The sequence below is a fragment of the Taudactylus pleione genome, unplaced genomic scaffold (genome assembly GCF_031769625.1).
Source record: "Taudactylus pleione unplaced genomic scaffold, aTauple2 ptg000734l, whole genome shotgun sequence".
NCBI classification, from domain to species: Eukaryota; Metazoa; Chordata; class Amphibia; order Anura; family Myobatrachidae; genus Taudactylus; species Taudactylus pleione.
Window position 1 is genome coordinate 3,548,387 of NW_028285136.1, and position 22,854 is coordinate 3,571,240.

Below are 22,854 nucleotides of genomic sequence, written 5' to 3' on the forward strand. Positions count from 1 at the left end.
TCCGGACAGAAGTCTCACTTGTACGCCGATCACCAGTCCCAGAATGTGTGCTGTCGGGACTGTGTGCATCCGCAAGTGGTAGCGGTAAGCCAAGAAGTAAGGATTACTCTCCGTTCCACTCACATGGCGGCCGGACTCCAATGTGCATGCTATCCCGCATGCATTAGTAGAATGTGTCACAGGTGTCCCTGTAGGTCAATAGAGTTAACAAGGGGAGTTGAGAAAAAGATCCCAGAGTACAGTAGATACTTGGCAGAGAATCGGGTAAGACAGTCCGTATAATATCCTTGACGCGTTTCTCCAGGTCAGTCACACTCCCGGTTTCATCAGAAGGTAGAATGAAGTTATGTGTCCAAACAGAGATTTTATTGCACCGTTTATTGCCTTAATGAGGGTAATAACATTTCCAGCTGCGTTTTAACTAGATCCTCATGAGGTTTAATACATTTAAGGCATTAGTGCTGGGGAAAAGAAAAAAAACTCCTGGCATTTATAGCATGATTGTGTCTCACCATAAATAAGACATATAGTATAAAACAATATTCAAATTCCAGCATTTGGGTCTCTAAATAAATATATGAAGTATATACTCTACCTTTAGTTAAGTTAAAAACATGACAATCATGTGTCTAATAGGTCAAATAAAATCAATTCACACATATGCCTAGAATTATATATAATAGATATAATTAACATAACAACCATAAACTAAATTAAATATACAGTATATATATATATATATATATATATATTCCACAATAGGTACAGCGGCACTCAGGAGACTTCACAAAGAGCGTTTAATTATTTTGACGTTTCGGGATACGGAGACCCCATCTTCAGGAACATACAGGAACATCTTTCTTATGTATTTATATATATATATATATATATATAAATATAGTAAAATTAATATAATAGAATAAAAAAAATACTTTAAATATAAATATAATAGAATAGAATAATTATATGACACAGATATCTACATCTTTTTTGTCTGATCCATATTAGGATTACTTATATATAGATCCCCTGTCTTCATTATGGAGTCAATTATTACATATAATTTTTTCCTTATTAAAATTTTCCCCTTCTTTATGTATCATATGCCATGTATCATTAACTAATGATGGTATTAGTGTTATTATGATTAGTACATTATTTATTATTATTATTATTATTATTATTGTTGTGTGCAATTGTCTATCTTTACTTTTATATTTATATTTTTTTATATATTTATTGTATTTAGTATGTTGTTTTATAAATTGTGTCTATTAAGGAAAATGTTAAACTCCTAATTGATTATTTGCATAAATAATAAAAAATTAAAAAGTACAAAATTATGCACGGCACTCCACAACACAAAATAAGCCTCATTGTAATGTGGGTACTGGGCTTGATTTAGCAGTGCACGCTAATGCACTGCTGAACGCAGATTCACGATTATTGTGAATCTGTGCGTGCGAAGGGCCCATTGTGCGAGTATGCAGGCAGAGGCATTTAAGGGGCAGTGCGGCATCGGCCGGCATTACGGTTGGATTATGGTTAGGCTGCTGTTATGGTTAAATTTAGATTAGGTTTAGGCTGCAATTAGGGTTAGTGATATATTAGGGTTAGGCTGCAGTTAGGGTTAAATTAGGGTTAGACTGCAGTTAGGGATAGATTAGGTTTAGAAGGCAATAAGGGTTCGGGTTAGATTTGGGTTAGGCTACAGTTAGTGTTAGATTAGGGTTAGACTGCAGTTAGGGATAGATTAGATTTAGGCTGCAATAAGGGTTAGGGTTACATTCAGGTTAGGCTGCATTTAGGGTTAGATTAGGGTTAGACTGCATTTAGGGTTAGCACTAGATTAGGTTTAGGCTGCAGTTAGAGTTTGGGTTAGACCAGGGTTAGGCTGCAGTTAGGGTTAGATTACAGTTAGGGTTAGGCTGCAATTAGGGTTAGGCTGCAATTAGAGTGAGATTAGAGTTAAACTGCAGTTTGCTTTTGAGTTAGGCTAGGGGTTGGCTGCAGTTAGGGTTAGATTAGAGTTAGGCTGCCATTAGGGTTAGGTTAGGCTTAGGTTGCAGTTAGGGTTAGCCTGTAATTAGGGTTAGGCTCCAATAAAGTTTAGAATATAAATCCTGTGCAAAGCAATTAATGCAATGGCAAAGATGAGTCAGCTCTGAGTGTTACAAATAACAGCAGAAAAGATTGTTGGTACATTGTTTCAGGTGCAATAAGGCAATTCAGCTGCAATGAGGAATGGTTCACTAAGTTAATCAGATGTGACTCTATCACTATCAAATTAAATGGTAATGAAGTCCTTACAGATACAAAAGTTGGGACAATTAAAGATTATTTAAAAATTGGAACAATAATAAAGATCATAGGGATCCAAGATGTGCTTTATGTAGCAGAAATGGGAACAAATCTTATCGCTATTAGTGTCCTAGAGCAGAGAGATCACAGAGTTACCCTTTGCTAAAGGAAAGTGCATTGTGAGAAACAGAAAATGGACTGTCATAGCTAAAAGAACAGAACAAGATGTCAGCTATTGTATAGCCTTGATACACAGCACTGTTACATAATGATGACAACTGAGTTGCAGTCATTAGGACTCTGGCATAGAATTTTTGGTCACCTTGGATATGACAGTGTTCAGAAGCTCCAGAGCACATATAAAAGAGCTGTATTGTGGAGAAACAAAATTGTCAGCTATTTACAAAATCAACAAGCAGAGCTACAAAATAACTTGAAATAATACATTCAGATGTGTGTGGTGCAATGAAAGTAAAGTCTGTAAGTGGATACAGATACTTTATGACAATTTTAGAGAGCTCTACATAGCTTACACATGTGTCCTTCATCAGAGAAAATTCTGAAGTGGTAAAAAAGACTGCAGACTACAAGAGACTTGTAGAGAATCAGAGAGATCACAGACTCAAGACCTAGAGAATGGTGAAGAATATCTCAACAGAGAGGTGGAGCGATTCTTAAGAAAATCTGAAATACGGAAGGGACACAGGCCTAGACAAACAGTTTTGGGTGGAAACTGTGTCTACAGCAGTTTATCTATAGAATCGTTCTACTACAGTTGCCCTAAAGGGCATAACACCTATTGAAGTGTTATCGTTAACGAAACAACACACGTTGAAGAAAAGCTGGAAGATGATATGCAGAACAAGTATGTGTCACTGGACATGTAACAGCTGGAGATGTATATGAAACAAAGACTGTCAGCGTGGACGTTCAACCAAATATTTTCTGCAAGATCAAATATCGGCAAGCCACCTAAAAGGTATGATTAGGAATTTGTAGGCATTGCACTTAGTGAGCCTCAAGACATCCAGGAGCCAATTTTAAAGTCTGATTGGTGTGAATAGAAATCCAAGATAGGAGAAAAAACTTTGCAAGATCAAATAGTAGTGAAAAGTATCAAGAATTGCGATAGTTACAGCAGTTCCATGTTTGTGAGCCATGACACTGCTGTTATGGCCCATGCCATCAGTGAAGGAACTTTTGCTAAAGTATCTTCCACGAAGGCCAAATTAAAGTCATGTGATATTTCGATGCCCTTTTCATATGTTTAACCCCATTTTTTTATACAGGTTGCTAAATAAAAGCTGAATTTGAATGTTTGTGTAACATGGAAAAGCTTGTAGCAAGGGCAGTGGCGGATCCAGGGGGGTGGCGATTGGAGCGATGCTCCCCCTCCCCCCAGCACAGTCCATCCTTGAGCTTCTCTCTCCTCCTGCACTTAACACAGTACAGGCTGTGTGCCCTCTCCTCCCCTTATCTATCTGCACCATCAACGGAGGATGTGTGTCACTGTACTACACAGACTGCTGGGCTGCTCTCCCGCAACAGTGTCCCAGCACTGTCCCCTCCTCCCTGTCCCAGCAACAGTGTGACACACATACTGCTGGCTGTATGCCCAACACTTCCTGTTGATTAGATGGGTTAAATACCGGCTATACCGGGGACAGGGTTGAGGCAGGAGAGCAAATGGGGACCAGCAGTGTAGTACAGTGAGATTCACGCTTGGGGCAGGATCTTGGGAAGGGGAGGTGCTGGATTCACCCCCGGCAGTGCACACTGCAGTCCAAAAATGACTTCCCTGTATTCTGACAGGAGGCATCCTGACACCTGGCATATCATACTGATTCCCTGAAGCTCACCCAATACACTCCATGAGACTTGCTGTTTGTGTGTATGTATAAATGTGTGTGTGTAAGTGCCCAGGTGCACAGCAATAATATCACTACACTAACATTACATACAGAAGGCTCTCATATGGGACTTGTTAAAATATATCTCTGTACACCCCCTCTTTGCAAAAGCCAGAAGGGCCGATAGCCAGATGGGCCGGTCACACAACTGTCCACACCAGCCCTCGAGATGATAGCTCTGCTCTCATTGTAATCTAGCACTATCAGAAGAAAATTAAAAAAATGTGTAAGGTGCTAGTCATTTATAGGGCGTCTTTTAATTGAACCACAGAACATTACATGAATGTAAATATATGAAAATAAGTAAAAAACGAAATATATGAATGGTAAATAAATAAATAAATTAAATAAATATGCCGACGCCTGTCATTAGACATACGCCAGGAGTCCGATGCACGGAATCCCGATTGAAGGGACGCCGGGCGCGGATAGCCACGGGGGGGAGGGTTAGGGTTCCCGGGGGGGACTTAGGGCTAGGCACCCCCCGGGAGGATAGGTTTAGGCTAGGGGAAGGGGGACGTTAGAGCTAGGCACTCCCGGGGGGTGGTTAGGGTTAGGAACCCCCCTGGGGGACTTAGGTTTAGGCAGCGGGGAAGGGGGGGTTAGGTTTAGGCACTTAGAGGTTGGATTAGGGTTAGGTACTGGGGGAGTGGTTAGTGTTAGGCACCCCTAAGGGAGGGTCAGGGTTAGGGAGGGGGAATTAGGTTAGCTAATACTTACCTGAGGACGATCGGGATTTCCACTGCTGCCGGGATGCTGGTGTCGGGATTCCAACCACTGGACATGCGTCCGGTGGTAAATCATACTGATTCCCCTCAGATAGTGTGATCTAGCACTAGTCACAAGCCAATGGAAGCTCGTGGGCCGGTAGCTGATGCTGATTGGCTGCAGGTCCACGAGCTCCTATTGGCCCGAGTCCAGCGCCTATCGCCCCCTTAAAAGAACAGTCTAGATCCACCCCTGAGCGAGGGTGGGTAATGAAAGTGGAGTGCACTGCAGCACAGACTACATCTTACTGTCCCTCCAGGGAGGCTTCATTCCTTATACCAAGATGGCTACCTGTTAGTACTGCACATGTGCGGTGCCATCTTTCCACTGTGTAGAGTGACCTGGTGAGAGATGGATGTCTCCTACTAAGCTCCTAAAGAGAGACATGGTTATTACCTGCTATAATGCTGTTCCTGCATCCACCGCTATCTGAAAGCATCATACATGCACCTGCTGGTGAGCTGTATGAACTCTGCTCCGTTCCCTCACCAGTGTGTAGACCACAGTATGACTGTACATTCTATATCCAGATAAACCAACACCACTGGTCAAGTAACTGGGCTGTTCATAGTTTGAGTCATCCGCTGGTGTGTGCCTACATAACTCGGCACTATCACCACCTGCACCCACATTCTTTCAAAGAGGCGGCAGGCGGAGGGTCAGAGGCCCTGATTCAGAGCCGGACGCTCTTTCAGAGCGCTCGCTCTGAATCAGGGCGGCAATTTTTTTATGTGAGCCGGCCTCCTGGCCGTTGCGAGCCGCCAGGTGATGGCCGCAACCTTGTGGTAGGGTCTCGTCCATCACAAGCCCCAGTGAGCTTCCGGCTCTAATAGAGCCGGAAGCTCACTACTGAGGCCACCCCCAAACGGCAGGCATTCCTTCGGGAATGCTTCTGTTTGGCCAGCCACCCCCCCCTGCCCGCCTCCAAAACGGGGCGAGCTGTCAATCAAAATCGACAGGCGCCCCCTTTTGGTGCGAGACCTTCAGTGACGGAGCGCCCATCGCTGGCCGGGTCTCACGCATGCGCACGCCAGAGCCGGCTCCGGTGTGCGCATGCGCAGTAAGGGACCATCGACCCACTTGCGAGCGCTCTGCGCTCGCGAGCGGGTCTGAATCAGGCCCAGAGGCCCTTAGAGCCACATGTCGCACTTGGCTTGTTTAAATCATCCTCATCCTTTATGTAAGCTCCTCAGTATATATAACACAGTATGTTGTACTGATGTCTCTGACCCGATCTTTGGGGTGCATCTCACTTTTAGGAAGCATCAGAAATATGTTTAGCGATATCTGCGGGTGGCGTTGGGAAATGTTCAACACCCAGAACAGAAATTATTTCATCGTGTTCTGTCTCCTACTCTAGCGACGTCTGTCTGTTATGAGCTGTGAAAATTGCTTACTTTAATGTAACTGTGCTGATGAGATCTGCGGTTTTAATAACAAGTCTCCTTTTATTTCGCTCTTTTGTGCTCCTCTGCAGAACAGGCTGTTAAATAGCTAAAAAAAAAAATTGTTTCGCTTTCTTCAGCCGCTTTATTTTGTTTTTGTGTTTTTGTTTTTTTTGTTTTTTTTAAGACACTGAAATAAAATGCAAATGGATCAATATGTGGCTTTATAGTAAATGGTATTTATTCCATAATTTCAAATAAATACGTTCAAAGGAAAAGCAGCACATTGCTCAGTTTGGGCCATTAAAGCCTGGATCTTCACCAGATATCGCCTGCTAATAACCTATAAAGGAACAACTGAGTCTTTTTTACTGTCGATTAAGCGTCTTGCATTGTGCCACGTTAGGTGCCAGGCCTCCGATTTGATCTATATTCATTTCATTTATTTTATTTTTAAGGAAAATGAATCTATTTTATCTATTGAGTACCATTTATCGTATGCCTAGACTTGATCCAGTGCTGCGATCTCAGATTAGATTGCAGAACTTCCGTTTGTTCATTTCTGCGCAGTCATTCCGAGATATCCTGGGAGTAAGGAAATGAGATATCCTGGGAGTAAGGAAATGAGATATACAGGGAGTTTTCTCATAAGTAGAAATGTCTTCGGGCAAGTTGTGCGACTAAGTCAATATTTTTGGATCTTCCTGTTGTGCAAGATGCAAACACCGAACAGATGAGCAGATTTAGGACCAGATGTCGTCGTAGCGCAGCTCTCCTACTAGTGTAGTGTAAGAAGTAGTGCAAAAACAAATGGGCAGCAAGAGGTTAATAACGCTTTTGTCATTCTGACCATCAGCATCCTGACTGCTGGGATCCCGTACCCAACCCCTGCCACTGAGTGTGCCATCTGAGGTCAACTCAGGCTTAATATAAAATATGGCACTAAGGGGGTCATTCAGACCCGGTCGTTAGCGCCAATGCGCTCGGACCGGGTCGATGGCCCCCACAGAGCATGCGCACGACGGCGCCGTCATGCGCATGCGTGAGACCCGCTACGACCGACAACGCCGGTCGTAGCGGGTCTCAATCCAAAGGGGGCGAGCTGTCGATGTTGATTGACAGCTCGCCCCGTTTGGAAGGCGGGCTGGGGGGGGTGGCAGCCCAAACGGAGGCGTTCCCATGGGAACACCTACCGTTTGGGGGCGGCCCCACTGACATCACTAGTGATGTCAGTGGAGAGCTTCCGGCTCTGACAGAGCCAGAAGCTCTCCGGGGCTTACGACAAGTGAGACCCTACCCTAGGGTCTCGTCGTAAGCCCCGATGGTCGCGATGGTCTCTGACCATCGCCGGAGCGGTCGTTAGAGCTGTGGGTGTTAACCCACAGCCTAACGACTGCACAGAGGCGGGCGGTCAGGATGCAAGTGGCCGCCCAGTTTCTGAGCGACCGCTTGCATCCTCCGACCGCCTCTGAATGAGGCCCTGAGTGAGCTTTTCATGATCTTATTGGCAGCAGTATTATTTACAGATGGACAGGTTTTGTTTGTTGGTACCAGAGGGAGATGATCATGCGTGCTCTTACCCTGGATTTCTTTGGCAGGCGGATAGCGGGAGCTAAAGTCACCGGTCGGATGGTGGTCACTGGTGGAGAGCTTATGGGTGCCGCAAGGTACAGTGAGTTGCGGAGCTGGAAAGCACAGGCAGGTGGTTATTCTAATGTAACATCTCTCCTACTTATTTTGGTAGTTTTGACTATCTGCTGCTGCTATTGTTGTCCAGCTCTGTTGCTGCTTAGCCATGCCCTGAAATGTTGGGTCCCTGTTTGGAAAAAAATAACATATTGTATACTGTAGCAGTGTCTTGCTGGGGCCTGAAGAACATGCAGCGGTAGGGGCCGAATCTTTAGGAGTGCGACCAGAGACCACAGAGGAACTTGGCCAACCATTAGAGAGGGCATGCAAAGAACAGGGCCCCTTTATTAAGGAGATGACAGGGGTTTCAGGTCCACACACTTTGTTGGGCAGGAGAAATAATCTTGGTGTAGTTTCCACAGAAACATACCAAGAACCCAAGTTCACCACTGATTCTGCTCCACCGAGTTACTGACCCCTAGAGGAGGGGGTGGGGCCCTCAGGCGGTGGAGCCCACCAGGAATTTCCCTGTACACCTGAGGGCCAGTCCAACCCTGTAGGTACTATTCCACTGCTGGAAAGCCAAGCTATGTGTCCACACAAGTCCCTACCCGCAAAAACTACTGTTCAAATGGGGGTGCTTTGTATGGTGGTCACATAAGTTCAAAACTGTATATTGGTCAAATTGGCTGCAGAAGTTATCACTTTGGGCCTGCAAAACCTGGTGGCCATAGGCTGTTTACCAGGGCCATAGGGAGGGTGGTGCAGCCGGTGCCTCCGCACAGGGCGGAAGCCTCCCAGGTCACTGGCCACTAACTGTCCGGCTCTGGAGGTCTGTAGAGAAACCTCCTGCAGTGTTTCTTGATGCTCATAGAGCGACGTCAAAGAGGATACCCGCCCTCCACCCACTCCCTGCCGAAAAAAGGTAAGTGCTCAGGGGGAGGCGGGGCGGGGGGAGTACGAGGGGCGGCAGTGAAGCACAGAGCACACTTCCGTCCTGATACGGTGCTGCTGTTTACTACAGATGCTCAAATATACTGAAAGTACCATAAAAATGCCATCATGGTGCACTCATCATGCTGGGAACACTGATTTCACTGGTTACTGCAGGTGGACTGATAGAGCAGCTGAGGGAATGAGGACATGTTTATAGTGATAGCCAAAACTGGATGCTGGGAGCCCTGCGACGTTGGGCAGTGCTGTGTGTTGCTGGTTCAACATGGAAAGAAAAAAGTAGTTGACTAGGATAGTGTAGTGCGATGTTATTATCAGATATTCCTTTTCTGTGTGTAGCTGCAGCACTGGGTCCTGGCACAGTGGTCAGAAGGAGGAGCATGAGCTGAGGGGCACACAGACAGGCATGGAGAGTGCAGCGACACAGTGTTGGGTGGCTTAGGCCGCGCATATGCGGTCTCATCATTCACTGGCACAGTAGGGACGGCCATCGATGGTTTTTAACCATCAATTATTTTCTCCCAGTGGAAAGTTTTATCATCTATGGGGAAGTTCTGGTGGCAAAATCCCTTCACTTCTATTTACTGCGCATTGACGCCCAAAGTCACATTTCTTTGTGCACACGCAGGCCCGAACCGTTATTGATTGAACCATCGGTGGCTTTTCTACGGTGGCAAAAAAAATATCAACCGTCCACGTCCATCAATGGCAATGACACAGTTTTGGTCCTACGAATCCTCATAGTCGTGCCCTGTAGGAAGAAAACTATGGTGTCTATGTACTAAGCCTTGTAGAGAGATAAAGTGGAAGGAGATAAAGGACCAACAAATCAGCTCCTGTCATTTTTCAAACACAGCCTGTAAAGTGACAGTTAGGAGCTGATTGGTTGGTAGTTTATCTCCATCCACTGCACCTCAAAGTCTTAGTACATACGAGTCAGCGATTGTTGTAGGTCCTGCCTTGACCGTACTTACGGCTTTGTAGACCAGCCCTCTGGGAGATGGCTAAAACTGATGAGATGATGTCGTTCTTCCAGCTGCCAATCATTGGGTCTCGGGGCCCTAAGGGCTGCCCTCCCGGCAATTTAATCAAAGCACTACTTCTACATAGGAGGCAACACTGGATACAGAGATGTCACAGGGGCCCAGTCAGCATTGGGGCCCATTAGTGAATGTCTGGTAACTTTATTGGCTACTTTACAGGAACAAATAATAAATTAGTTTAAAAAAGGAAATTAAAATGAAATCCACCACCCAGCCTTACGAGACGCGACCACTGGGTTTAATCAACACCTTCAGCAAGTGCGGTGTGCGCATGCGCAGTAAGGGACCATCGACCCACTTGCGAGCGCTCTGCGCTCGCGAGCGGGTCTGAATCAGGCCCAGAGGCCCTTAGAGCCACATGTCGCACTTGGCTTGTTTAAATCATCCTCATCCTTTATGTAAGCTCCTCAGTATATATAACACAGTATGTTGTACTGATGTCTCTGACCCGATCTTTGGGGTGCATCTCACTTTTAGGAAGCATCAGAAATATGTTTAGCGATATCTGCGGGTGGCGTTGGGAAATGTTCAACACCCAGAACAGAAATTATTTCATCGTGTTCTGTCTCCTACTCTAGCGACGTCTGTCTGTTATGAGCTGTGAAAATTGCTTACTTTAATGTAACTGTGCTGATGAGATCTGCGGTTTTAATAACAAGTCTCCTTTTATTTCGCTCTTTTGTGCTCCTCTGCAGAACAGGCTGTTAAATAGCTAAAAAAAAAATTGTTTCGCTTTCTTCAGCCGCTTTATTTTGTTTTTGTGTTTTTGTTTTTTTTGTTTTTTTTAAGACACTGAAATAAAATGCAAATGGATCAATATGTGGCTTATAGTAAATGGTATTTATTCCATAATTTCAAATAAATACGTTCAAAGGAAAAGCAGCACATTGCTCAGTTTGGGCCATTAAAGCCTGGATCTTCACCAGATATCGCCTGCTAATAACCTATAAAGGAACATCTGAGTCTTTTTTACTGTCGATTAAGCGTCTTGCATTGTGCCACGTTAGGTGCCAGGCCTCCGATTTGATCTATATTCATTTCATTTATTTTATTTTTAAGGAAAATGAATCTATTTTATCTATTGAGTACCATTTATCGTATGCCTAGACTTGATCCAGTGCTGCGATCTCAGATTAGATTGCAGAACTTCCGTTTGTTCATTTCTGCGCAGTCATTCCGAGATATCCTGGGAGTAAGGAAATGAGATATCCTGGGAGTAAGGAAATGAGATATACAGGGAGTTTTCTCATAAGTAGAAATGTCTTCGGGCAAGTTGTGCGACTAAGTCAATATTTTTGGATCTTCCTGTTGTGCAAGATGCAAACACCGAACAGATGAGCAGATTTAGGACCAGATGTCGTCGTAGCGCAGCTCTCCTACTAGTGTAGTGTAAGAAGTAGTGCAAAAACAAATGGGCAGCAAGAGGTTAATAACGCTTTTGTCATTCTGACCATCAGCATCCTGACTGCTGGGATCCCGTACCCAACCCCTGCCACTGAGTGTGCCATCTGAGGTCAACTCAGGCTTAATATAAAATATGGCACTAAGGGGGTCATTCAGACCCGGTCGTTAGCGCCAATGCGCTCGGACCGGGTCGATGGCCCCCACAGAGCATGCGCACGACGGCGCCGTCATGCGCATGCGTGAGACCCGCTACGACCGACAACGCCGGTCGTAGCGGGTCTCAATCCAAAGGGGGCGAGCTGTCGATGTTGATTGACAGCTCGCCCCGTTTGGAAGGCGGGCTGGGGGGGTGGCAGCCCAAACGGAGGCGTTCCCATGGGAACACCTACCGTTTGGGGGCGGCCCCACTGACATCACTAGTGATGTCAGTGGAGAGCTTCCGGCTCTGACAGAGCCAGAAGCTCTCCGGGGCTTACGACAAGTGAGACCCTACCCTAGGGTCTCGTCGTAAGCCCCGATGGTCGCGATGGTCTCTGACCATCGCCGGAGCGGTCGTTAGAGCTGTGGGTGTTAACCCACAGCCTAACGACTGCACAGAGGCGGGCGGTCAGGATGCAAGTGGCCGCCCAGTTTCTGAGCGACCGCTTGCATCCTCCGACCGCCTCTGAATGAGGCCCTGAGTGAGCTTTTCATGATCTTATTGGCAGCAGTATTATTTACAGATGGACAGGTTTTGTTTGTTGGTACCAGAGGGAGATGATCATGCGTGCTCTTACCCTGGATTTCTTTGGCAGGCGGATAGCGGGAGCTAAAGTCACCGGTCGGATGGTGGTCACTGGTGGAGAGCTTATGGGTGCCGCAAGGTACAGTGAGTTGCGGAGCTGGAAAGCACAGGCAGGTGGTTATTCTAATGTAACATCTCTCCTACTTATTTTGGTAGTTTTGACTATCTGCTGCTGCTATTGTTGTCCAGCTCTGTTGCTGCTTAGCCATGCCCTGAAATGTTGGGTCCCTGTTTGGAAAAAAATAACATATTGTATACTGTAGCAGTGTCTTGCTGGGGCCTGAAGAACATGCAGCGGTAGGGGCCGAATCTTTAGGAGTGCGACCAGAGACCACAGAGGAACTTGGCCAACCATTAGAGAGGGCATGCAAAGAACAGGGCCCCTTTATTAAGGAGATGACAGGGGTTTCAGGTCCACACACTTTGTTGGGCAGGAGAAATAATCTTGGTGTAGTTTCCACAGAAACATACCAAGAACCCAAGTTCACCACTGATTCTGCTCCACCGAGTTACTGACCCCTAGAGGAGGGGGTGGGGCCCTCAGGCGGTGGAGCCCACCAGGAATTTCCCTGTACACCTGAGGGCCAGTCCAACCCTGTAGGTACTATTCCACTGCTGGAAAGCCAAGCTATGTGTCCACACAAGTCCCTACCCGCAAAAACTACTGTTCAAATGGGGGTGCTTTGTATGGTGGTCACATAAGTTCAAAACTGTATATTGGTCAAATTGGCTGCAGAAGTTATCACTTTGGGCCTGCAAAACCTGGTGGCCATAGGCTGTTTACCAGGGCCATAGGGAGGGTGGTGCAGCCGGTGCCTCCGCACAGGGCGGAAGCCTCCCAGGTCACTGGCCACTAACTGTCCGGCTCTGGAGGTCTGTAGAGAAACCTCCTGCAGTGTTTCTTGATGCTCATAGAGCGACGTCAAAGAGGATACCCGCCCTCCACCCACTCCCTGCCGAAAAAAGGTAAGTGCTCAGGGGGAGGCGGGGCGGGGGGAGTACGAGGGGCGGCAGTGAAGCACAGAGCACACTTCCGTCCTGATACGGTGCTGCTGTTTACTACAGATGCTCAAATATACTGAAAGTACCATAAAAATGCCATCATGGTGCACTCATCATGCTGGGAACACTGATTTCACTGGTTACTGCAGGTGGACTGATAGAGCAGCTGAGGGAATGAGGACATGTTTATAGTGATAGCCAAAACTGGATGCTGGGAGCCCTGCGACGTTGGGCAGTGCTGTGTGTTGCTGGTTCAACATGGAAAGAAAAAAGTAGTTGACTAGGATAGTGTAGTGCGATGTTATTATCAGATATTCCTTTTCTGTGTGTAGCTGCAGCACTGGGTCCTGGCACAGTGGTCAGAAGGAGGAGCATGAGCTGAGGGGCACACAGACAGGCATGGAGAGTGCAGCGACACAGTGTTGGGTGGCTTAGGCCGCGCATATGCGGTCTCATCATTCACTGGCACAGTAGGGACGGCCATCGATGGTTTTTAACCATCAATTATTTTCTCCCAGTGGAAAGTTTTATCATCTATGGGGAAGTTCTGGTGGCAAAATCCCTTCACTTCTATTTACTGCGCATTGACGCCCAAAGTCACATTTCTTTGTGCACACGCAGGCCCGAACCGTTATTGATTGAACCATCGGTGGCTTTTCTACGGTGGCAAAAAAAATATCAACCGTCCACGTCCATCAATGGCAATGACACAGTTTTGGTCCTACGAATCCTCATAGTCGTGCCCTGTAGGAAGAAAACTATGGTGTCTATGTACTAAGCCTTGTAGAGAGATAAAGTGGAAGGAGATAAAGGACCAACAAATCAGCTCCTGTCATTTTTCAAACACAGCCTGTAAAGTGACAGTTAGGAGCTGATTGGTTGGTAGTTTATCTCCATCCACTGCACCTCAAAGTCTTAGTACATACGAGTCAGCGATTGTTGTAGGTCCTGCCTTGACCGTACTTACGGCTTTGTAGACCAGCCCTCTGGGAGATGGCTAAAACTGATGAGATGATGTCGTTCTTCCAGCTGCCAATCATTGGGTCTCGGGGCCCTAAGGGCTGCCCTCCCGGCAATTTAATCAAAGCACTACTTCTACATAGGAGGCAACACTGGATACAGAGATGTCACAGGGGCCCAGTCAGCATTGGGGCCCATTAGTGAATGTCTGGTAACTTTATTGGCTACTTTACAGGAACAAATAATAAATTAGTTTAAAAAAGGAAATTAAAATGAAATCCACCACCCAGCCTTACGAGACGCGACCACTGGGTTTAATCAACACCTTCAGCAAGTGCGGTGTGCGCATGCGCAGTAAGGGACCATCGACCCACTTGCGAGCGCTCTGCGCTCGCGAGCGGGTCTGAATCAGGCCCAGAGGCCCTTAGAGCCACATGTCGCACTTGGCTTGTTTAAATCATCCTCATCCTTTATGTAAGCTCCTCAGTATATATAACACAGTATGTTGTACTGATGTCTCTGACCCGATCTTTGGGGTGCATCTCACTTTTAGGAAGCATCAGAAATATGTTTAGCGATATCTGCGGGTGGCGTTGGGAAATGTTCAACACCCAGAACAGAAATTATTTCATCGTGTTCTGTCTCCTACTCTAGCGACGTCTGTCTGTTATGAGCTGTGAAAATTGCTTACTTTAATGTAACTGTGCTGATGAGATCTGCGGTTTTAATAACAAGTCTCCTTTTATTTCGCTCTTTTGTGCTCCTCTGCAGAACAGGCTGTTAAATAGCTAAAAAAAAAAATTGTTTCGCTTTCTTCAGCCGCTTTATTTTGTTTTTGTGTTTTTGTTTTTTTTGTTTTTTTTAAGACACTGAAATAAAATGCAAATGGATCAATATGTGGCTTTATAGTAAATGGTATTTATTCCATAATTTCAAATAAATACGTTCAAAGGAAAAGCAGCACATTGCTCAGTTTGGGCCATTAAAGCCTGGATCTTCACCAGATATCGCCTGCTAATAACCTATAAAGGAACATCTGAGTCTTTTTTACTGTCGATTAAGCGTCTTGCATTGTGCCACGTTAGGTGCCAGGCCTCCGATTTGATCTATATTCATTTCATTTATTTTATTTTTAAGGAAAATGAATCTATTTTATCTATTGAGTACCATTTATCGTATGCCTAGACTTGATCCAGTGCTGCGATCTCAGATTAGATTGCAGAACTTCCGTTTGTTCATTTCTGCGCAGTCATTCCGAGATATCCTGGGAGTAAGGAAATGAGATATCCTGGGAGTAAGGAAATGAGATATACAGGGAGTTTTCTCATAAGTAGAAATGTCTTCGGGCAAGTTGTGCGACTAAGTCAATATTTTTGGATCTTCCTGTTGTGCAAGATGCAAACACCGAACAGATGAGCAGATTTAGGACCAGATGTCGTCGTAGCGCAGCTCTCCTACTAGTGTAGTGTAAGAAGTAGTGCAAAAACAAATGGGCAGCAAGAGGTTAATAACGCTTTTGTCATTCTGACCATCAGCATCCTGACTGCTGGGATCCCGTACCCAACCCCTGCCACTGAGTGTGCCATCTGAGGTCAACTCAGGCTTAATATAAAATATGGCACTAAGGGGGTCATTCAGACCCGGTCGTTAGCGCCAATGCGCTCGGACCGGGTCGATGGCCCCCACAGAGCATGCGCACGACGGCGCCGTCATGCGCATGCGTGAGACCCGCTACGACCGACAACGCCGGTCGTAGCGGGTCTCAATCCAAAGGGGGCGAGCTGTCGATGTTGATTGACAGCTCGCCCCGTTTGGAAGGCGGGCTGGGGGGGTGGCAGCCCAAACGGAGGCGTTCCCATGGGAACACCTACCGTTTGGGGGCGGCTCCACTGACATCACTAGTGATGTCAGTGGAGAGCTTCCGGCTCTGACAGAGCCAGAAGCTCTCCGGGGCTTACGACAAGTGAGACCCTACCCTAGGGTCTCGTCGTAAGCCCCGATGGTCGCGATGGTCTCTGACCATCGCCGGAGCGGTCGTTAGAGCTGTGGGTGTTAACCCACAGCCTAACGACTGCACAGAGGCGGGCGGTCAGGATGCAAGTGGCCGCCCAGTTTCTGAGCGACCGCTTGCATCCTCCGACCGCCTCTGAATGAGGCCCTGAGTGAGCTTTTCATGATCTTATTGGCAGCAGTATTATTTACAGATGGACAGGTTTTGTTTGTTGGTACCAGAGGGAGATGATCATGCGTGCTCTTACCCTGGATTTCTTTGGCAGGCGGATAGCGGGAGCTAAAGTCACCGGTCGGATGGTGGTCACTGGTGGAGAGCTTATGGGTGCCGCAAGGTACAGTGAGTTGCGGAGCTGGAAAGCACAGGCAGGTGGTTATTCTAATGTAACATCTCTCCTACTTATTTTGGTAGTTTTGACTATCTGCTGCTGCTATTGTTGTCCAGCTCTGTTGCTGCTTAGCCATGCCCTGAAATGTTGGGTCCCTGTTTGGAAAAAAATAACATATTGTATACTGTAGCAGTGTCTTGCTGGGGCCTGAAGAACATGCAGCGGTAGGGGCCGAATCTTTAGGAGTGCGACCAGAGACCACAGAGGAACTTGGCCAACCATTAGAGAGGGCATGCAAAGAACAGGGCCCCTTTATTAAGGAGATGACAGGGGTTTCAGGTCCACACACTTTGTTGGGCAGGAGAAATAATCTTGGTGTAGTTTCCACAGAAACATACCAAGAACCCAAGTTCACCACTGATTCTGCTCCACCGAGTTACTGACCCCTAGAGGAGGGGGTGGGGCCCTCAGGCGGTGGAGCCCACCAGGAATTTCCCTGTACACCTGAGGGCCAGTCCAACCCTGTAGGTACTATTCCACTGCTGGAAAGCCAAGCTATGTGTCCACACAAGTCCCTACCCGCAAAAACTACTGTTCAAATGGGGGTGCTTTGTATGGTGGTCACATAAGTTCAAAACTGTATATTGGTCAAATTGGCTGCAGAAGTTATCACTTTGGGCCTGCAAAACCTGGTGGCCATAGGCTGTTTACCAGGGCCATAGGGAGGGTGGTGCAGCCGGTGCCTCCGCACAGGGCGGAAGCCTCCCAGGTCACTGGCCACTAACTGTCCGGCTCTGGAGGTCTGTAGAGAAACCTCCTGCAGTGTTTCTTGATGCTCATAGAGCGACGTCAAAGAGGATACCCGCCCTCCACCCACTCCCTGCCGAAAAAAGGTAAGTGCTCAGGGGGAGGCGGGGCGGGGGGAGTACGAGGGGCGGCAGTGAAGCACAGAGCACACTTCCGTCCTGATACGGTGCTGCTGTTTACTACAGATGCTCAAATATACTGAAAGTACCATAAAAATGCCATCATGGTGCACTCATCATGCTGGGAACACTGATTTCACTGGTTACTGCAGGTGGACTGATAGAGCAGCTGAGGGAATGAGGACATGTTTATAGTGATAGCCAAAACTGGATGCTGGGAGCCCTGCGACGTTGGGCAGTGCTGTGTGTTGCTGGTTCAACATGGAAAGAAAAAAGTAGTTGACTAGGATAGTGTAGTGCGATGTTATTATCAGATATTCCTTTTCTGTGTGTAGCTGCAGCACTGGGTCCTGGCACAGTGGTCAGAAGGAGGAGCATGAGCTGAGGGGCACACAGACAGGCATGGAGAGTGCAGCGACACAGTGTTGGGTGGCTTAGGCCGCGCATATGCGGTCTCATCATTCACTGGCACAGTAGGGACGGCAATCGATGGTTTTTAACCATCAATTATTTTCTCCCAGTGGAAAGTTTTATCATCTATGGGGAAGTTCTGGTGGCAAAATCCCTTCACTTCTATTTACTGCGCATTGACGCCCAAAGTCACATTTCTTTGTGCACACGCAGGCCCGAACCGTTATTGATTGAACCATCGGTGGCTTTTCTACGGTGGCAAAAAAAATATCAACCGTCCACGTCCATCAATGGCAATGACACAGTTTTGGTCCTACGAATCCTCATAGTCGTGCCCTGTAGGAAGAAAACTATGGTGTCTATGTACTAAGCCTTGTAGAGAGATAAAGTGGAAGGAGATAAAGGACCAACAAATCAGCTCCTGTCATTTTTCAAACACAGCCTGTAAAGTGACAGTTAGGAGCTGATTGGTTGGTAGTTTATCTCCATCCACTGTATCTCAAAGTCTTAGTACATACGAGTCAGCGATTGTTGTAGGTCCTGCCTTGACCGTACTTACGGCTTTGTAGACCAGCCCTCTGGGAGATGGCTAAAACTGATGAGATGATGTCGTTCTTCCAGCTGCCAATCATTGGGTCTCGGGGCCCTAAGGGCTGCCCTCCCGGCAATTTAATCAAAGCACTACTTCTACATAGGAGGCAACACTGGATACAGAGATGTCACAGGGGCCCAGTCAGCATTGGGGCCCATTAGTGAATATCTGGTAACTTTATTGGCTACTTTACAGGAACAAATAATAAATTAGTTTAAAAAAGGAAATTAAAATGAAATCCACCACCCAGCCTTACGAGACGCGACCACTGGGTTTAATCAACACCTTCAGCAAGTGCGATTGTGTATAAACATAGTAATTTTATAATGTATAAACAGACATATTATTTTTGTTACAGGAATATTGTCTGATTCAATTTTATGGGATTAAATCGACCATTTAATAGATGTAATTATTAGCAGATGACTTTGTTCCATTCTGTAATCAAGCTTTCAATATCTCCAGCAAAATACATTTTCTTATTTAGTTTTAGAGCTTCCAGCTAATGCCCTGGCGGCAAACATTTGGGATGTTATTTTTTTGAGGACCATAGAACACTTTGCAATGTTAAGATAAGGTCATTCTGTGCGCGCAGTTTTTTAAACATTAATTACAATTTTCAGTCACGCTTGTGGTCAATAAGTTTGCTGCTGCTGATAATTGTCATATGATTATTAGTTTTACAAAACAGAATCGTACATGTAACCTGGACTCACATATAGCTCAACTCAGGGCCGGCTCTAGGGGTGTTCGACCAGTGCGGTCGAACAGGGACGCCACCAGTAGAGGGCGCACCCCTCTCCAACATCCCGATTTCAGCGGGACAGTACTGTCGCGCTGTTCCACCTGTGGGCCGAAGTGGCCCGCGGGTGGTGAAATCGGGAGGGTGGGGACCCCCACCGCCGCAGCTGAGCGGCAGTGCCGGACCCCTGGAGTGTGAATAGATGCAGCGCGCATGCGCACGGCATCCATTCACAGACGGGAGAGGGCTGGGGGAAGCCCAGCCAGTGATGGAGGGCTGGGCTTTACCCCCAGCCTTACGTTACTTGGAGGCGTGCCATGCAGGCACGCCTCCAAATAACGGCACGTAGGGGGTGTGGCCTATGGGAATGAGTCCACGCCCCCAATTTCAAAGCCGCACGCGATAGCAGGGCGCAGCGTACTGGGCTGGCACAGGGCCGGCCCTAGCTCAACCTGCCCACAGAGTTTCCACATGCTATGGAAAATCTGTAGCTTGTTAATTAGATTGTACTGTATGTTTTTTTGTGCACGTAAATATATATATATATAGCGGGTGAAATTACTATTGAACACATCAACATTTTTCTCAGTAAATATATTTGTAATGGGGCTATTGCAACAACCCATGCAGTCCACACATGCAAAGCAATCAAACCATAAATTAAGTTATGTGTAATAATGTGAAATGACACAGGGAAAAAGTATTGAACACATGAAGAAAGGGAGGTGCAAAAAGGCATGGATAGCCAAGACACCAGCTGAAATCTATCAGTAATTAGAAAGCAATCTTGCCCCTTGTCATTGCAAATTAATATAAATATATTAATATAAACTGGCTCAGGGTCTGATTCAGAGCCGGTCGCTATTTGCGGTCGTTCGTTCAACAAAAAGGGGTGGCTATTCAAATGAACCGTTCGCTCTTTGCGGTCTGTTGACGCCTCTATGTCTGAACGAGCGAACAAAACTTGCGGTTGTAATTTTGAAAAAGACACCCCCTGGCCGCTCGCACCATACGTCATGTCCGCTATTTATTAGATTAATCGAGTACATCGACCAGCGTATGAACTGCTCGCTATTCTTGTGGCTGGTGTTTGCTACCACAAATTTGCGAGCAGTTCTGGCTATAAAATAACCCAGTGACGTGGTCAATGACGCTGCTGTATCAATTATGCACACCCATAAAACACCCATTTTGACCTTTAAGCACGCCTGCGTTCTGATTTCCACTCCCCGTTTTCAAGCACCTTCCCCTGTTACCACCCACATACGCCTCCTCCTGTCACTCATATTAGCAGGCATTCGCTATTTAGCGAACAAACGATTTTCGGCCGCACTGACTGGTTTGCGCATGCGTATTACGATCCGTACGCATGCGCAGTTGGGCAAACATCGCTCGGAGCGAACGAGCGGCCGCTTACGAGCAGCTCTGAATCAGGCCCTCAGTCCCAACTGATGGCCTATAACAGTGGTGGCCAACGTGTGGCTCTTGAGCCATTGCTATAGTATGCTAATCTACTGCGATTGCTATGCCGCCGCATCACTACATAAGGACGCCCACCTTACCTTACACACAGCCGCAATCCTTAGCAAGACTGCAAAACCATCGGTAACATCGAGTACCATTGCAGCCTTGCGCACACATGCACAAGGTCTGACCTTACCCTAATTGCTAACCTCAGCGCACGCTATGAGAGCACAGGCTACGTACGGCAGCACAGTGGATAATTATGCACGCCCCTGCAGCAGTGTTCAAACGCACTGGAACGCCCGTGTTTCGCCAACCCCCCCCTTCACCACTCACAAACAGCATTTCCTGTCAATCACTCTGTGATATGTCTGCGTAGTCACTGCTTTGCAATCCCGATTGCGGTGGTCGGTTCGCGCACTGCGATGCATACGTATGTGCAGAAGGCAACAATCGGCCGATTGCGTGCGTAATCCCTGTTGCGAACGGTAGTAAATCAGGCCCTTTGTCAGGTAGATACGGGGACTCTGAAAAGATACCTTTATATGAGCAGCTTAAATAACTCCCTTGTGAGTATGGTACGCCCATCAGTGCTTACCTCCTCATAGACATATTGGGATCCTAAGGTTTTATATCACCTTTATAAAACCCCAGCAACCCGGGTGCTTCAAGTATATATTTATCAAGCATATCACACTATCAAAAAAATGTTTTTCTGTTTCATGTACCCGGGAAATATCTGCACAAGGGAACTAGCTGTTTAAGAATACCAATTGGTGCCCAACTTGGATAGAATCTGTACATACAGCAGGGCTACATTGTCAAGCCCATTGTTTGGATTCATATTGACTCTAATACATTAAGTATAAGTCCCACCTTTTTAAATTGTTAAGTTGTGAACGCAAGTTGTGGCTGTGCAACCTTGTCTTGTTCTTGTGTCTGTTCCCCCATTCGCTGAAGCATATAGATTCAGACCCGCTCGCAAGCACTACGGACCTCATTCAGAGTCGGTCGAAGCGGCCGCACGGTCATACGCCACCGATGTTCGCTATACTGCGCATGCGTAAAGTTCGCAATGCGCGTGCGCAAACTAGCCGCTATGATCAGAAATTTCTCTCTCCTTGAACACAGCCAGGTCGGTAGTTTGAGTGACAGATTGAGGTGTTTGTGGGTGGTAACAGGGGAAGGTGCTTGAAAACGGGGGAGTGGAAATCCGAACGCAGGCGTGCCTAATTATGCGAACGCCGTTTTATGGGAGTGCATACGGTTTATGGGAGTGCATAATTAACAAAGTAGCATCATGGCACATGTGACATGGGAGGTTTTTACACTGACATGATCGTAGAGCTTAAGAGAGGGTATGGTCAACCTTATGCTCTACGACCAGTTCCGATGGTTCCCGATGGTCTCGATTAATCCTTATATGCCCGGAGATGACGTGTAATGCTTACGAGAAGGGGGCGTATTTTTTTGTCTTCCGGCCGCTTCCTCCCCTTGGTCGGCCAGCTACCGATCCGAACTTAGGGACGCAACTTGTGAGGGAATCATTTGCATATCCGGCCCCTTTTCCCGTACGACTGTGCGGCCGCTTCGACCGACTCTGAATGAGGTCCTATGCGCTTGCAAACGGGTCGATGGTGGGGGATTGCGCAAGTGCGGCGTGCGCAATGTGCGTGCGCAAGCCCTGGAGCGAGTGACAAATTAACTCGCTCCTGGGCTCGCTACAAACGGGGCAGCTGTTGATGCTGATCGTCAGCTCGCCCCGTTTTGTAGACGGGGAGGGGGGGTGGCTGGACAAACGGAGGCGTTCCTAAAGGAACGCCTGCCATATGTGGGCGGCCCTACTGACATCACGAGTGATGTTAGTAGTGAGCTTCCGGCTCTTTTAGAGCTGTAAGCTCACAGGGGCTTGCGGCAGACGAGACCCTACCACAAGGCCGGATCAAAAATAAAAAACGGCCGCCCTGATTCAGAGTGGGCGCTCGCTTTTTGCGAGCGGCTCTGAATCAGGCCCATAGTCCACCTCGTCACTACCTCTTGCTTCAGCTGGTGGAAGGGCAAATTGAACTGTTCTTGCAGCTGCTGAAATCTTCTATGTGTGGTTGGTAAATGCCAAGAATGGGCAGAATTTTTTTGGCCACAGACAGCATCTTCTGCATGCCCCTGTCATTTAAAAAAAAAAAAAAATCTAAACTACCAAGTTTATTGTGTGGGCAAAACATGGGACTTATTCAACTTCG